This window comes from Helianthus annuus, chromosome 9 (genome assembly GCF_002127325.2).
Source record: "Helianthus annuus cultivar XRQ/B chromosome 9, HanXRQr2.0-SUNRISE, whole genome shotgun sequence".
Taxonomy (NCBI): Eukaryota; Viridiplantae; Streptophyta; class Magnoliopsida; order Asterales; family Asteraceae; genus Helianthus; species Helianthus annuus.
The window spans coordinates 149653875-149669334 of record NC_035441.2 but is presented as its reverse complement, the minus strand read 5'-3'; the positions used below and the strand labels follow the sequence as shown (position 1 = coordinate 149669334).

The following is a 15460-nucleotide window of genomic DNA, read 5'->3' as shown; positions in this document are numbered from 1 at the left end:
CTATGATCAAAACCCATCTCGTGACTTCCCATCATTTCCCCCAAATAATCAGACATGTAGCGCTACTTGTACCTTATGCATATATAGTTGTACCCACCATTTTAATCACAGAACGAAGCTTTTTCAGAAATGGCGTCTACAACATGTTCCCACTCTGTTTCACTACATGCAAAATGTTCTCTGAATTCTTCATCTATAGAGGAGTTAGTTAATATAAGAAAGAAAGACCAGTCCAGTAGGGTTCAAAGTGGCAATCAAGTATCCCATTAATACACAAGCTTCATTCCTAGCAAAACATAACCATATGTGAAAGAACAATAAATAAAACTTTGGGTGACGATTACACGGTTAACAAAACAATGGACTGCTTGCTCAAACTAATCAACCACCACCATAGGATCCCAACCTATAATGAATGATTCAAGTAAGGTTCTTGCAAATAACATCATCTTGACACTAAGGGGTTGTTTGGTAGCCTCTGAATGATTATTAAGAGGTTACCTTTTAATGGAAACATTAAGAATTTTACCAATGAGAAGGTAGAAGAATGTGACATGTGATAATTTACCATTCAAAGGTTGCCTCTTAACCATTCAGACTTGAGGTTACCTCTTATTCATTCAGAGGTTTTAAACCATTAAGAGGTCGCATCTAAATGGTCATTAAGAGGCTACCAAACAACCCCTAAATAAACAATAAAAAAGTAATATTCAAAACTCAAAACTGAAACAAGAAGTCTGATAGATAATTTTCCTTGAGAGGATGAAACACAATAAAACAAAAATAAGCCGCCATGCTTCACAGTAGCATCCAGTCCACCATTGATGCACTCTGCAAACGCAAATCCGGTTATTAGCAAAACAGACAAAACACCATATCAATCCAAAAAAAATATAAAAACCCAAAAACATTGTTAAAAAAACTTACAGATCTTGTTGAAGGCCACAATATCACAACTCTGGACATACTCGTTAATCGGTTCCTCGATAAGCCTTTCCTCAATGAGAGTGTCAACTGGGATCATCAACAATGGTCAACATGATCTGGGCGCAATTAAAAGGCAGGGTAGGTAATTATTTTTTGTTTTGTTTTTTCTTAAATGTGACGGTGGTGGTGGTGAGCTTACGATAGAGATGGAGGCGGTGGGTTGAAGGTGATAATGGAGGTGGTGGTGGGTTGAAGGTGTTGACGACGGTGGTGAGTGGTGAAAGGAGGAAGAAGATTAGGGGTGGACCTCATAAATCATCTGAAAGTTGAAGATGTGTTAAGAATGGGGAAGAAGATGAAGGTGGGATGGGTGGGGGTAAGATTGCAGGCAGTGTGATATATTAGGTTGTTATGTTGAGTAAGATATAAAACTAGTGTGGAAAAGACTATTATACCCTTTGACCTTTAATAACTTATGTTGACTTTAAACAGAATTAGACAGTAGGGGGTACACTTGCGACATAACAGCAAACGTTGGGGGTAAAATTGCAATTATTTCGTTAGGGGGTAAGGGTGCCAATCACCCCAAACCACAGGGGGTAAAATTGCAGTTTACTCTATATTTTAATATAGAGAGATCAACAATCAATCAATAATACCCAGTAAATCTCACAAATAGCAAAACTACCGGTAGGGTCTAGGAAGGCAAGATGTAGGCACACCTTACCTCTATCCCTAGGAATAGAGAAACTGCTACCAGAGAGATCTCCGATGTCAGAGGCATATAGTAGAAAAACAAGAAACCAAACAAATCTATAAACAGAGTACTACTAAATAGCAAAGAAGTGGTGGCTATGTAACATAGTGAAATAGAACAAATATTTCAAATTACAAGATCCCACTTAAGCATTTATGAAAAAAAAAATAGAAAAAAAACAATCAATGCAAAATCCGCCTAGACCATAAAGAAAGAAACGCTAAGCAACTACTCCAATGCTTAGATCGAATCTACTCCTAAAAGTTCTTAACCTTAATCATACGTCTCCATAAACGCTTATCTTGGAGCATGTCCTCAGAGAGGTGTAACTCTCGCAAATCTTTACTAATCAGCTCATCCCAAGTTGACTTGGGCCTACCTCGACTCCTCCTCCCTTCCAAAGTTAGGTCTTCTACCGATCTAAGTGGCACTGTCAATTCCTCCTTTTCACATGTCCAAAACCATTTCAATCTTCCCTCCTTTATCTTATCCGAAATAATAGCTAGTCCTAACATTTCCCTAAAATCCCCATTTCTTATCCGTTCTAGCCTTGTGTGCCCACACATCCACCGTAACATTCTCATTTCTACTACCTCCGTCTTGCGCTCTTGTGATTTCTTAATGAACCAACACTCTGTTACAAATTATAAAAATAATTGTCTATCAAACACAATAATGCCAACCAATAAGAGCATCTACAACAATAAACCAAGTCTAAACTCCAGCCTAGTCAGCATGCACATCATTTAAACCACCACCATTCCAAACCTTACTTTTTCCTCCAACAATAAACAATTCCAAACCTCCACGTCACACATCACTTTTTACACTAAAAACAAAAAAAAAGTATTGTGAGTGGGTGATCCCTACTTATTCCAAACCTTACCCGTCCGCTCAAGCAAACCGCCTCCTCTAACAAGGTGGTTTGTTTGTGTTCTAGTTTGTGGAGCAGACTCTCCAACAGACCAAGCCGTTGAAGATACTCTAAAAGATAGAAAAACAAGTTTCCACAATGGCAAAATATTCAATGAAATTAAACTGGAACTTTACCACATCAATAGATTCTCTAAACAAATTAAGAAGCACGTACTATACAAGCATATATGTATTTATATACACCAACTTATATACCTTGTTTGGCAAGCAGTCTCCTCTCTATTCTAACTTTGAAAAATATATCATGACTCATGTCATCTGTATTTACTTAGTTGGTCCTTTAAGGGAGAAAAATAACGGACAAATTAATCACCCCGAAGGGTGGAGGGGCACTCTTAGGTTAACTCACAACTACCTAAACCACCATCTAATAATATTATGTCACCTTATTTAAACTCATTACAGCCCAAATCTACTCAGGATGGAAGGGGCATCCTCGACCCACTATCTAATAAAATTGTGGCACATCCTTTCAAATTTATCAACTTTATTTAAAATTTCTCTCCTCCTCTCCTAGGTCGAAGAACTCGCAAAAGGAACCTGCTCCTCTTACTTGCCTGGTTGTGGTGGTGTACCCACAAGTACCCACCCAACCAGCAACTACCCGCCTCCATCCGAGTAATGTGCCCCCTCACCCGAACTAATCTATGGAATGACATCGAGCAAAAACCATTTATAATAGCCCGTGACTGAAAATCATAAATGGTAAACTGGTTTTAGGTGATTTTATGGGCCAATCATAGATAAGCCGAATGGATTTCCATGTGGTGAAGGTGAGAGGGACAACTACATAACATGAGATGTGATTTCCATAGGCGAATGAAAATTGTTAACAAGAGGGTCGTCTCTGAAAATGTTCGAAAATCTTTAGGTCCTGTGCGAACAGAAAATACGGGCCCCTTAAATATAAATTTTTAAAAAGACTATATATAAAAAAATTTAAATATATGAAAATGAATTAATGTCATTTGAATCAACACTAATTATTTAATGCGACTTGACAAAATTAGGCAATTAACGTCATTTGCATTTAATAAATAAATAAGAAACAAAAAAAAAACTGAAGAAACAGTGATCTAATTAGGGAGTTAATTAGATTGGTTTATGTTCCTTTCATGATGGTTAATCTTCTTAAGGATATTTGAGCTCCGACTTGGTATCAATCCTGCAAAACAGAACACCGTTACTCGTTAAGAGGGGAATGTGGGGGTTTCCCTCTTAACCAGGCTCCGGCGTGAGAATAAGCGACTGCTTTGAGAGTAATTAAGTGTAAAGAGTGAGAGCTGAGGGAATAGAATGTTTAACCTGTGGGATGAGGTCTCTATTTATAGCCGGAGAGGTGTAAGGGGTTATGGGCTGATGGGCCTTGGGCCAGAAGCGGACAACAAAACGGATATGCTCTTTGTCTCATTAGCGTCGACCGCTTAGTGGCTTCTAGACGCTCGTCGGTGCTGGCGCACCTTGATTGGAGCCACGTGTCATTGTTGTCGGCCTTGTTGTCCTTCTGTCATCAGCAGACAAGTGGAGATCGTGGGACAGTTGTCCCCGTCCTCTGATTGGTGCCACGTAGGCGTCCTTGTGTACTTCTCGTCAGGCGATCGTGGCGCACGATTGACCAGAGCCTGCTAGACGCTCATTGGCTCCTTTTACTGCCACTTGTACCTTATGTACCACTGTAGGTAGCCGTGCGCTTCCCTACTGAGTGGCTCTTGTTGGACAACAAACTAACCCGCGAGGGGTTAGCATGCTCATTTGTTCCATTGTTTTATGCTAAGTGCTGATATCTGGGCCTCTTGTGAGCCTTGCCTCGCGCGGGACAAACTACAACGCGTGTAAGTCGCGCGTGGATACTGTTAATAAGTTTTCTGAAATAAGGAGTATGGTTCCGCGCGCAACCTGGGCGGAGGTTTGCGCGACTTTTTGGGACCATACCCCTTCAAGTCCCCCCAGTCCAGTGCTGCACCATGCGCAACGCTAGTGGTTGGAGCTTTGGACTTAATAAAATTAGGAGAAATAAGTGTAATAGGGGAAATGTTCTTTTGATCCTGATTGGTGTGGCGCATGTGGAAAATGTTGTTTTCAATTGCGCAAGTACCAATGCAGGTCTTTAGGGATTGCCGTTTGTCTGATCAGGCGCGCGGGTTTATTGGAGGTGACATGTAGCTGGCGCAGCTCATGTAACTTTTGCATGAAGTTACTTGTTTTTATGGCGGGAAACTTCGAAATTTGAACTTCTGACAAGTTGGTGGGGTAAGTCGTTGAGTGCGACGTTTGAGTTGACCTCTGGCACGAGTGTCATCATGTCGTCTGCGGCGGTTGCACTTCGTGTCAGGAGAGTGAGGCCCACGCGCGCGTGGTAACCGTCACCCCTGGTTTCCCGCTTGACGTGGCAGCCCCTCGTTGGTTAGCCTAGCGGCGAACGCGGCACGGTTACCCATCGCATTAAATGCGATGGGTATATATATCCGAAGAGAGGTGAGAGACTCTTCACTTCTTTTCGTTTCTTCTCTATTTTCTTCTCAACTTCTCTTTGAATCTTCAAACCTGTTCTTCATATCTTCAAGATTTCTTCAAATCTTCAAAATTTTTTCCATAATTTTCAGATATGAGCGAAGAACACCAAGAAGTTGCTGTTACTGAGGAAGGACCAGTTCCTGTCCTCAGATGGGATCTAGGGCTTTTTGAACAAATTGTTCGAAGCCTTCGATTCCCGTCGGAGTGGGATGCCCGGTATCCGGCTCAGGGCCAAACCGCGGCTGATGCACCACCCGGATATATTACTTTATATGAAGACTTCTTTCTTCAGGGCAATTTCCGGCTGCCGGCGACCAACTTCTTGGGCAATATCCTCCATCACTACAACTTCCATCTATCGCAGATGAGCCCACCGGGCATGGTTAGGATACGACACTTCGAGTTTCTGTGCCATTCTCATGGCATTGAGCCGTCGGTGGATAAATTTCGGGCCTTTTATCAGTTGCAAAGGACGATGGGCTTCTTCTCCTTTGCGAGCCGTGGTGCGGCTAAGAAGATCTTGTTAAACCCACCGAAGAGTTTCCAGGACTGGAAACCTAAGTTCTTCTTTATCCGGGAGGAGGTTTTGCCGATTGTTATGCCCTTTAGGGACTGGACCGAGGCAATACCGAAGGAAGACCTACCGATTCCCAAAAACGCCCTGTGGTACCAGCAGCTAACCCCAACCCCGAATCGGGTATTTGGGGAAAACGTTTTGGTCGCAGCGAAGATGAGTGACCAGTGGTCACCTAGCAGCAGGGAGGTTCCGGTGTTGAAGCTTGGCGATCAAGGTTAGTTATTTCTTTGTTCTTTTTCCAAGTAAGTTTGCTTTAATTGTTACTTACTTACTTCCATGTGTAGAAGCGCAACTCTATCAAGCTGCCTTCTCGACATTTGGTGGCTCCATGGGCGTTCGCCCGTTGCGCGATGATGAGGAAAGCTGGTATGACCAGATTAGAGGCAACTTCATGTTCCCAGCTGCTGATGCCTTTGCTTCGCCGCCAACCACTACTGAAGGTGCGCAATACCCTAAACCTCGTCCTTTGCGCTCTGTGACTTTCGCTGGGAAAGAGACTCTCTATCTTTCCAGCGAGGAGTCAGTAGGTTCTTCCAGCGGCGAGCTAAGTTCCTGGTCTAAAATCTTTGCAGGTGTGTTGCGCGACCTGGGGATTGACCCTGAGGAGAAGAAAAAGAAACCTGTGAAGAAGAAGAAGAAGGTGGAGCCTGAAGTGACCAGCAAGGGCACTGGCCCTAGTCGCGCGACAACTGCTGCTGTCAAAGGTACTCTTCGCCTTCGTCAACGTGACTTAGATGATTATGTGATCATCAGTGACTCATTTGAAGGCTTGTCACGTGTAGCTAAGGGAAAAACTGGTGCTGGTGGGTCGAAAAGCTCTGGGAGCGCGGGTTCTCGTAACCCTGAAGCTGGCGCGACTCCATCTTTTCCTGAAGATGACGAAGCTAAAGAAGAAGATGCTGGTGCCCAGCTTATTGGGCGGAAGAGGGGTAGGAGCGAAGCCACGACTGGTGTGGCTTCCGCCCCTACATCTGTTGTGATTCCCGCGGTTGGGAAAACGAGCAAGCTGCGCTCATTATACAAATTTTCTCCTGGTATGTTCTTCGCTTCTCTTCTTAATACTTCTCTTTGCTTAAATGCACTTGCTTTATTTTTTCAGAAGTCAAGAAGAAGACCCCTGAGAAGGGTGTCACGTTCAGTGAGGCTGCGGCGAAGAGGCCCAAGATTACCATCAAGTCCACTGACACTGCTGCTCAGGATGCCGCGAAGGCTGCTGAGGCGCAGCGAAAGGTGGAGGAGGGTCGGAAGAGGGAGGAAGAGAAGAAGAGGGTTGCCGAGAAGAAGAGGAAGGATGAAGAAGAGAGGAAGAGGAAGGAGGAGGAGGAGGAGAAAAAGAGAGAGGAGGAGAGGAAAAGGAAGGCGGAGGAGGAGAGGGTGGCCGAAGCGGCGAAGAAGAGGGCCCTGGAGGAGTTAGAAAAAAAGAAGGCTATGGAGCAGCCTGTTAATGTTCAAGGGCCTGAGGTTACAAACCCTACCCACTCCGCTCCTGTCATTACTTCTAAGGGTGCGGGTCGACATGCTTCAAGCAGCGCGAGCTCTGGTGGTGCAGGGGGTTTTAACCCGAACATGATCGGGGCGAAGGATACCGTCGGCGATATCTATTATAAAACTTATAATGAAGAAGAACGCGGCGATGCTCCTCACCAAGCCCCTTGGAGCTTAAAGCAGAAAGATACATTTCATGAATTTGCCCCTTGCCGCGAGTGGTTCTTGAATTCGTTTACCCCTGCAGAAGTTAACCGGCAAAGGGCGAAACCCCACGAAATGTTATACCGCACCTTTATACTTGGAGAGGCCAACGCTCGTGCTGCCAATCACCAGATAGTTCGTGAATGGCGAACAATGGTTAGAGAGCGCGCCGACTGGGAGGCTTATCGTGAGCGCTCGTTAAAACGAATAGCTGAGTTTGAAAAGTCTAAGGCTGCTCTTGGTGAGGAGAGAGCCAAATTTGAAGCTGATAAGAAGGCTGAAGCATGGGGCCGTGAGGGCTTGCAAAAGAAACTCCACAATGTTGAGGAGCAACTGGCCAAGGAGAAGGCCGAGTTTAAACGTATTTGTGCCCAAGGCAACGAGCGCGCCTATGCGGCTCGACAGAAGATAGTTGATCTTGAGGCTAAAGTTGCTGACTTGACCTCGAAGGTAGAGGAGGCGCAGGGAGAGAAGGCTGCCAAACAGCAGGTGGAGGTTAGTTTATTTGTTTTCCTTTATTCTTGCTGTGTTGTTAACAAATCGGCCTAAGTTGTTTTGTCGGCCTTCAGGTTGAATTGTCTGAGGCCAAACTACAGCTGTCCAGCAAGGACAGAGATCTCCACGCCAAGGACGCTGAGATTGCGGAGCTCAAACGTCGCTTAAACGAGCAAATTGACAGATGCGAGTCGTTGGAGATCGACCTGGAAGCTGAGAGGGTTAAGGCTGCCACAGCTGATGAGGCGCGTGCTGTTAGCACTGCTGCGCTGAATGTGGCCCAAACCAACTACTCCGAGGCTCAAGGCATCGTCGATACGCTTGTTTCAGAAGCTGAATGGATGCGCACTCGTGGAGTAGTGCTGGTGAGTACTTTTTATGCTTCTATCTTGTTAAGGGTTATCTTTAACGCTTTTCTTTTGTTGAAGGTTGCCAACTCCATTTTGAATGCTGGTGAGCTAGATCGCGCCGTTGCTGGTCTTACGGATGCGGCGCGTGCGGTGGGTCACCGAGGTGGTTACTTAGAATGTGCCAGTCACGTTGAGCAGATACTAGGGCAAGAATTTGATGTAAGTCATTGCTCGGTGACTGATCGTGCTGATGATGCGCTTGCACAAGCTGAAGATTCGTATGACAACCTTTCCTTGCCTATCATGGATCTGGTTGTGGAATCCTTGAAGAAAGACGACTGGTGCCAGCGCCTTAAAGCGGTCCTCGATCCACCAGTTACTGTCGAGTTATCCGATGAAGAGCCAGCTGGTGATGATGGTGGCGATGGCGATGATGATGGCAATGATGATGATGGCGATGATGACGGCGATGATGATGGTGACCGTCATGTTGAATAGGGTAGGCTGTTGATAGGTTTTTATGCCCTTGTAATTTTCTTTTGGTAGTTGAATGTACAATGCTGCGCTGTTGCGCAAGTTTTAAATGATATGAAAGATTTTCGTTTTTTCCGTTGCAATTATTGCATTGCTTATAAACCTTAGGTTAAATTAGCTCGAATAAATGGAAGTGTCCTTTATATAAAAGGTTACCGCCCGGTCTCGCGCTTTGTTTGCGGAGGACCTTGGAGGCGATTTGAACAAACTCTGAGATACTGGAGTGTTTTCGCGCTAATCAAAAGTTTAGCATGCATTTGTAACGAAAAAATGTAATAGAAAAACATGTCGTATGCGTTCATTAAGTCAAAAGTGGGCGCGTAGGCCTTCGTACATAATTGCTAGTGGCTTATAGCCGACGTAGGGAATTAAACTGGGGCGCAAGGCCGGAATAGATTACATATAACATTTGCGCAGTTGTTGCGCATTCCATGTCCTTGGTAAGATGTGGCCATCTAGGGTGCGTAATTTGTAGGCCCCTTTGCCCAAGACCTCATGTATCAGATATGGGCCTTCCCATTTAGGTGCCAACTTTCCTGGACGTTCCGCATTTGACGCTTCATTGTCGCGAAAGACGTATTCCCCTGGGGTGAAGGTACAAACGCGGACCCTTGTGTTGTAGTACCTTTCCAGCTGGGTTTTGTACTTGGCCTCTTTGATTCGCGCGAGTTCGCGCCTTTCTTCTAACAGGTCCAAGTCCAGGCGCCTTTCTGCTTCATTGTCAACTGAGTTGACCGCTGTCATACGTGGTGAGGGTAGGCCAATCTCCGCCGGGATAACCGCCTCTGAGCCATATACCAAGCTAAAGGGGGTTTCGCCGGTACTCGTCTTTGGCATGGTTCGGTGAGCCCATAAAATGCTTGGGAGCTCATCAACCCATCCTCGTCGCCTTGTTCCCAATCTGGCCTTTATTCCCTCGACGATGCATTTGTTCACGCTTTCTACTTGTCCGTTGCCTTGGGGGTGCGCAACGGATGTGAAAGTGTGTTCAATGTTCATCTCCTTCATCCACTTCTTGAGATCGTCTGATGCGAAGTTGGTGCCATTGTCAGTTACGATCTTGAGCGGAAGACCAAATTTGCATATGATGTGCTCCCAGATGAACTTGCGCACAATCATAGCTGTGGTGGATGCAAGGGCTTTGGCCTCTACCCACTTGGTGAAGTAGTCGACAGCCACTATGATAAACTTTACGGCGCCGGGAGCATCCGGGAAGGGTCCCACCATGTCAATTCCCCATTGCTGAAAGGGCCATGCGGTGGATACAGGAATAAGATCATTTTTAGGGCGCAATGTTTTTGGAGAGTGCCTCTGGCAAGAGTCACATTTGCGGATCTCCTTCATTGCGTCGACATGCATACCAGGCCAGTAGTAACCGGCGCTCATGATCTTCGCGACAACCATCCGTGGTCCGGAGTGAATGCCGCAGATCCCCTCGTGGATCTCCTTTATCAGGTAATTCGCATCCTGAGGGTCCACACAGCGTAGTAGTGGCCCTAGGAAGGATTTTCGGTACAAAATACCACCGTTCATCTCGTATTGTAGGGCTTTGTTTTGGATCTTCCTCGCTTCTGCTTTGTTTTCAGGGAGCACTCCCTCTTGCAAGTACTGGATTATCGGGGTCATCCATGAAGATTGGCCCATTTCGATCACGTTCACTTGTCGCAGTAATACCGATGGATTCTTGAGTACCTCTATCCTTACATCTTTGGCAAGATGTTGAAAGGAGGTCGAGGCAAGCTTGCTCAAGGCATCAGCTGGCTTGTTTTCGGAGCGATTGATGTGTATAACTTTGTGGGATTTGAATTGTTGGAGCAATTCTTTCGCCTGTTCCAGATACAAAGCCATGACTTCTCCCTTCGCGTCGTATATGCCATTCACTTGACTGGCTATTAGGAGTGAGTCAACATGTGCGCGCAAGCTTTTGGCTCCCATTTTGATGGCGAGGCGTAAGCCTTGCAGAAATGCTTCGTACTCAGCCTCGTTGTTGGTGTTTTTGAAGTCCAACTTAATGGCGTAAGTAAACTCGTGATTCTCTGGGCTCACCAGGCGCAATCCTGCTCCCGCGCCATCTTCATTTGATGCCCCGTCGGTGTAAAGCATCCAAGTTTCATCTGTTGTATCTTTCTCGGGAGTCTCTATCAGCTCGCACTCCTTGATTTTATCGGCCGGCACTTCTGTGATGAAGTCGGCGAGGACCTGCCCCTTAATGGTCGGGCGCGGCCTGTACAAGATGTTATGGCCGCCCAGTTCAATGGCCCATTTTGCCAACCTGCCTGATGTCTCAGGCTTCTGTAGTATAGTGCCAATGTGGAAATTTGTAAGGACAGTTATCACATGGCCTGTGAAGTATCGGCGCAGCCTTCGGGAGGCGTGTAGTAGCGCAAGAACCAGCTTTTCCATTGTGGAATATCTTGTTTCTGGGTCAGTGAGTACCCTGCTGACATAGTAGATCGGGGTTTGTACCCCGTTTCTGTCGACCAATAATACTGACCCTACTGCCTTATCCGAGGAGGACAAGTACAGTACGAGGGGCTCCTTCTCAAATGGTGCAGTCAGGGTAGGGAGTTCGATCAGACACGCTTTCATTTGTTGAAAAGCTGTTTCGGCTTCCGGGGTCCATTTGAACTCTTGCTTCTTCACACAATTGCGCAACGTGCTAATGAAGGGATACGACTTTGCGGCGTGATTGGAGAGAAAACGATTAAGCGCGGCCAGCCGGCCGGCTAGTCGTTGCATTTCCTTGATGTTTCTCGGTGAGGGCATTCGTTCTATAGCTTGTACTTTCTCTGGGTTCACCTTGAAACCGCCGTTTGTGACAATGAAGCCTAGAAACTTCCCTTCTTCCATGCCAAAGGAACACTTGGCTGGATTTAGCTTCATATTTACGCTGCGCAATGAGTTGAACGTTTTCTCGATGTCTTTCAACATTTGGTCCTCCTCAGGACTTTTAACCACTAGATCATCGATATAAACCTCAATATGCTTTCCGATGTCACCTGCGAAGGTCTTGTCCATCAAGCGTTGATATGTCGCGCCTGCATTCTTCAGGCCAAAAGGCATCTTTGTGTAGCAGAAGATTCCAAGATCCGTTCTGAACGCTGTCTTGTCTTCATCTTCTAGCTTCATCTGCACTTGATGGTATCCTTTGTAGCAATCCAAAAAGCACTTCCATCGGTATGGCGCGAGAGAATCTATTTGTTTATCGATCTCAGGCAAGGAATAGCAATCCTTTGGGCACGCCTTGTTGAGATCAGTGTAGTCTACGCACATGCGCCATCCGCCATTTGATTTTTCGACCATCACGGGGTTCGCCACCCAACTCTGATATCTTACCTCTCGCAGGATTCCGGCTTTGAGCAGCTCACATACCTGCTCGTTCATTGCTTTTGTCTTGTCTGCCCCTAGGCTGCGCCTTCTTTGGACCTTTGGCTCGACAGATGGGTACGTGTTTAAGCAATGCTCGGTGATGTTGCGCGGGACACCGGTCATGTCTGCCGGTGTCCAGGCAAATATATCCATGTTTCGAAACAGCAGTTGCTTTAGACGTGTCCTGATTTCTGATGAAATGGCGTGGCCAATTGTCACAGTCTGCTCGGGGTATTTTCGGTTTAAAACCCATTTCTCTGGCTCGGTCGTGGAGACCTTCGCCGCCTTTGTTGGGCGCAGCTCTTCAGTTGACATTACTTCTTTCTTGGCATATATGATTGCTACTCCTGTCTTGGTTGGGAAACCTATCGCAGAATGAGGCGTTGAAGTCACCATGTTTAGCTCGCCTTGCGTTTCCCTCCCAATAAGTACATCATGCCTCGATTTTACTGGCATTACCATGAAGTTCACATTTGTTGTTCTTGAGTGTTTCCCGTCAGAAAGCGTGACGGGGAAACTGATCTGTCCGAGAGGAAAAACCATCTCGTTGCAAAATCCAGACAAAGGGTAATCGACTGGTTCGAGTCGCGCTTTATCCTCTTCATCCAACTGATTGAAACAATGTTCGTAAATGATGTCGGCAGTACTTCCCGGGTCTATGAATATGTAGTCAGTTTCATAATGCCCGATTATGCCGGTAATGACCACGGGACGTGTGGCGCGAGGTCCGCCACGCACTACCGGAAATATAACTTGCTGCTCTTGCCAAGAAGGTTCATAAGGGCGTTTGCTTTTCTCTTTCGCGCTATACCTGGGTCCGTTGACCATGTGAGTCTCTAGTCGTCGGACCTTTTTGTGGTTCCCTTCATCGTGGCGCTGGAGTTGACGGGTTTCCTTGCGTACATTCTTCACTAAATGGCTTAGCTTACCGCTTTTGAGCGCTCTCTCGATTTCTTGGCGCAAGCTATAACAGTCGTCGGTCAGGTGCCCTGAATCTTTGTGAAAATCGCAGTACAAGTTGGGGTCTTGCCCTTTCTTGTTTGTCATTGGTCTGGGCGCCTTGAAATCGACATTCTCCGTCATCAATACCTCCTTTGGAGTTTTTGTGAGCGGAGTCCAGTTTTTGTCACGATTGTCGTCTCTGACCGCCTTCTTGTAACCGATTCGGTCAATCGTTTCTCGCGCATCTTCTCTGTAGCGCGGCCTGTCGTCACGGCCTCTTGGTCTCTCAGACTTCCAGTCATGACTCTTATATTTGTTACGCTTGTTGTTGTTATCGCGCGTACTTCCTCTTGAGAATCTATCTTCTGGGTAGTAGCCCTTTCCACCAGCGAGGGACTCCTCAGTTTGCGCGACGATTTTTGCGGCTTCCATTAGTTTATCCCACTCCTTTGGCATTCCATCTTTGCCTGTGATGGTTCTAATGAGACTATCGCAGCGTATAGCCTTTTTGAAGTGACAGCGCATGAGTTGCTCACTGACGCCGCCTATTTCCAGACACTCTTTGTTAAAACGCGTGATGAAGTCCTCCAGACCTTCACCATCTCTTCGCCAAATATCTTCTACTTCGGCTGTGTCACGTTGGTAGCGACGTTGTTGGCTAAAGTAGCTTAAGAATTGCGTCTTGAAATCTGTCCATGATTTAATCTTCCCAGGCGGAAGGCTGTCAAACCAGGCGCGAGCCACTCCGGTAAGAGTTTGAATGAACAGGTGGCACCACATGGGCATGTTCCACCCTCCCATGCAGCCCACACTCGTGAATGTTCTGACGTGATCGTCTGGGTCAATCAACCCATTGAATTTCCCAACAGTTGGGGGTAGCTTCTCTCGTGAAAGCGGCGCGAGTGCAATTTTCGGGATAAACTTGGAGTGTTCCGCAGCTTCCGCTGGTCTGTATGCCAGGCGGAAATCTCTTTCAGCTTCTTCTGTGTAGCCAATGTGTTGTCTTGGCTTGTAGTACTCATGATTTTTTGGTAAACGATTAAAGACTGACGATTCCTCGTCACCTTCCCATGTGGGATCATACGGGTCCGTTTCTTCCCATTCGTTGTTCATGTTGCGCGGCGTGAGCCGGCTGTGAACATGGCCTCGCTGAAGGTTCGACGGATAGTCGTAGTAACTATCCGTTTCCCCTCTTGTATCGCGCGTGTCTTGTACGCTTAAACGTCTTGTAGGGGGAGGCCTGTTGATTCTGCCTTGTAGGTTGGCTGGCGGGGGCATTTGGCGCACCCCCTGACTCTGAGGGGTGACCAAGGACGGTTCTGCCGTCAAAACTGCTTGCTGCGCGATGAGCGATTGGTATGCTGCATTGATGGTGGCGATGTTCTTGGCATACCACGAGGCTGGGGTTTCGCCTTCTGGTAAGCCAAGTAATGCAGATACATTTTGAGGTGGCGCTGTGTTCGAGGGTCCTTCTCCGTTGTTCCCTGGGGTGACCACTTGGGTGATGCGGGTGAAGCTCCCGCGCGGACCCCCAGTATTGTTGATTTCAACTTCGCCGATTTCTTCGATTTGTTGGGCTTGGAAGTTTTGGATTCCTTCACCCAACGCCGTGTTAGAGTTGGTTCCGAAACCAAACTCTGGGATGATTCCTTGACCAGTCATAGTCGAAGGAAGAAAAAGATGTCAAAGGCTCAAATAAAGAAGATGAGGGTGGTTATAGAAAAAAATCGGTGGGCGCCAATGAAGAAACAGTGATCTAATTAGGGAGTTAATTAGATTGGTTTATGTTCCTTTCATGATGGTTAATCTTCTTAAGGATATTTGAGCTCCGACTTGGTATCAATCCTGCAAAACAGAACACCGTTACTCGTTAAGAGGGGAATGTGGGGGTTTCCCTCTTAACCAGGCTCCGGCGTGAGAATAAGCGACTGCTTTGAGAGTAATTAAGTGTAAAGAGTGAGAGCTGAGGGAATAGAATGTTTAACCTGTGGGATGAGGTCTCTATTTATAGCCGGAGAGGTGTAAGGGGTTATGGGCTGATGGGCCTTGGGCCAGAAGCGGACAACAAAACGGATATGCTCTTTGTCTCATTAGCGTTGACCGCTTAGTGGCTTCTAGACGCTCGTCGGTGCTGGCGCACCTTGATTGGAGCCACGTGTCATTGTTGTCGGCCTTGTTGTCCTTCTGTCATCAGCAGACAAGTGGAGATCGTGGGACAGTTGTCCCCGTCCTCTGATTGGTGCCACGTAGGCGTCCTTGTGTACTTCTCGTCAGGCGATCGTGGCGCACGATTGACCAGAGCCTGCTAGACGCTCATTGGCTCCTTTTACTGCCACTTGTACCTTATGTACCACTGTAGGTAGCCGTGCG

At 46.5% G+C, this 15460-nt stretch overlaps 1 long non-coding RNA gene across 1 annotated transcript; it reads right to left on the bottom strand.

Annotated features, from left to right (window-relative positions):
* Positions 1-685: 685 nt before the first annotated feature.
* LOC110866305 lies at positions 686-1264 on the bottom strand. Its single transcript, XR_002551314.2, has 2 exons — positions 928-1264; positions 686-831 (listed from the first exon to the last, which is right to left on the bottom strand). It is a non-coding gene; the product is annotated as an uncharacterized LOC110866305 (long non-coding RNA).
* Between the last annotated feature and the right edge of the window lie 14196 nt (positions 1265-15460).